This window comes from Pristis pectinata, unplaced genomic scaffold (assembly GCF_009764475.1).
Source record: "Pristis pectinata isolate sPriPec2 unplaced genomic scaffold, sPriPec2.1.pri scaffold_100_arrow_ctg1, whole genome shotgun sequence".
In the NCBI taxonomy this organism is placed as follows: Eukaryota; Metazoa; Chordata; class Chondrichthyes; order Rhinopristiformes; family Pristidae; genus Pristis; species Pristis pectinata.
Window position 1 is genome coordinate 32,233 of NW_026262455.1, and position 2,165 is coordinate 34,397.

The window sequence follows — 2,165 nt, forward strand, 5'->3', positions numbered from 1 at the left end:
TGCAATGAAAACTTTACTTACAGCAGCATCACAGGCACAGAACATCATATCAGCAGCATTCACAAGAAGGTGTCATCGACATCAGAACTCATTGCTGTAACAGTACCTGCTATTCTGTCTGTGCCCGTGCTCCTGTCTAATCATGTATCGTACCGTCCCTTTGTGTTTGCCTGTACCTTCCTACCCCACTCTCTGTTGTGCCCGACTGTGCACGTTTGGCTCTGTCTATGCAAGAACCTGCCGTGTAATTAAGCATCTCCTCATTTTGATGGTAATTTGGCATTGAACTCACCGTCCCTTCCTTATGTAGTTCAGGTGAATTGTGTTTCTCCAAAGTGAATACAGATGAGGAGTATGAATTTAAACAGTCACCTGCATTGCCTGTGTGGGAGACGGTTTCACCCTCTCAGTGTGTGTCCGTCTCTGCGATGATATCCACTCCATCCGCTGTCTCCCTGGTTAATTGCGTCTTTGTGCGCCGCTCCAGCAGACGTGATAATCCCACTGCCGCTTTTTCCTTCAGCAAGCGGCCGACTCAGTGCACATGTCCCAGCAGCCGGTCGGCCCGGGGTAGGGGAATCTTTGTTCATGATGTCATGGATAGACAGTTTCCCTGGGTGACTGCCGTTGAGCAGTCCGGAAACTTCCGATCGGGAGCCTCAGCAGCGGCGCTCGGGCGGTGGAGACAGGAGAAAGGGAGCGGGGCTGCTACCCCCGCGTTCCAATGCGAGGCTTCCGTGGGCTCCATTGCCCCGCTTCGCTCCCTGTGGTTCAGAGAGCGACTAACAATGGTGAACACAAATCGCCCTTCCTCCGCTCCGGGGACAGGTGGTGCGCAGGCGCAATGATCGGCTGCTGTTGCACTCTAGGAATTGTAGTCATGGAGTGGCGCAAGAGACACGGAGAAACAAAGAGCTTGGAGAAAGGAATCGATCAGAGTCTGCCAGCTCCCTTATTCACCTCAGATTGTAAAGCACCTCCCAGCTGTGAACCACTCTTTAAATCACAGTCACTGTTCTAATGTGCGAGACGCAGGTGCCAAATGGTGCAGAGCATGATCCCACAGCAGCAGCCTGGTTGTAACTACAATTATTGATTATACCAACGTTGTTTGAGAGATAAACATTGGTTTACAACAGAAAGGAGGGTTACGTTACAATCACGTAACAGTTACTGTTCACTGGGCAGCCGTAGTCCCCAGATTTGTCCTTGTCCTAACACTGGGCTCCCTCCAGTCCTTCCCTTCGACAGCACTGCCCTTTTGATTGGCCGGAGTTCTCAAAATCTCATGTTCCTCGGAAAGATTTTCCCAATTGAACACTAGAAGCCTTCAACTGCTTTTGCACTTCATTTCTGCAGTCTGTTCCATGAGCTCCAAAACTTTCGACTTCGATACTCAGGTTGCTTTGAGATTTGTGAGCTGGTGAAAACAGAGGTAATGTTTATTTTAGTTTTACAACATCGACCTTTAAAACATCGCTCCACATCATTTACACTGATACTCGGAGCTCTGCTTTACAGGATCCCTGCAGTTTATATTTAAGGGGCCCTTCTTCCAGAACCGCAGCAGCAGGCCTCCTGTGTTTCAACTGACTCCCACCTCAGGCTGATAATATTCCATGAGTGTGGCGCTACTCTGATCCTCTCCTTCAAGAAACCGTCAGCTTTGACACCGGATTCGGTGGTGTGAATGTAAATATGTTAATCTGACAGTCACTGGCCGAAACCGGTGGAAGCTTTCCCCAGCTTCTGCTTCCTTCCAGAACGGACCGGTTTCACTGAACTCCCTCCATCTGTTTTATTGTCAAAGACCTGCGGATTCCGTTTTCTGTGTAAAATGGTGCCTTACGTCGACGTGGTTTCTGTAGTGCAGCGGTGATCACGTTCGCCTCACACGCGAAAGGTCCCCAGTTCAGTCCTGGGCAGGAACATGATTTTGTTTCTTGCTCCAGGTTGTGAAATGATTGTGTCTTCTTGGCGTTCTCATTCTCCTTGACAACAGCAGCCAACAGATTTTGCTCTGAAATCAGGAACACTTGACTCGGTTAAACCAAATTCGGTTTATCCAAATTACTCTCATTATGTTTGCGCTCTCTCTCTCTCTCTATCTCGCCATGTTTCCACAAACATCATCACTCCTCCTCTGTATCCCGCTCCCTGTTCTA

General features: G+C 49.1%; 1 non-coding gene across 1 annotated transcript; it reads left to right on the top strand.

The window, feature by feature from the left end:
* The first annotated feature begins 1,858 nt into the window (after positions 1 to 1,858).
* trnav-cac (transfer RNA valine (anticodon CAC)) lies at positions 1,859 to 1,931 on the top strand. Its single transcript has one exon. It is a non-coding gene; the product is annotated as a tRNA-Val (tRNA).
* Positions 1,932 to 2,165: the final 234 nt, after the last annotated feature.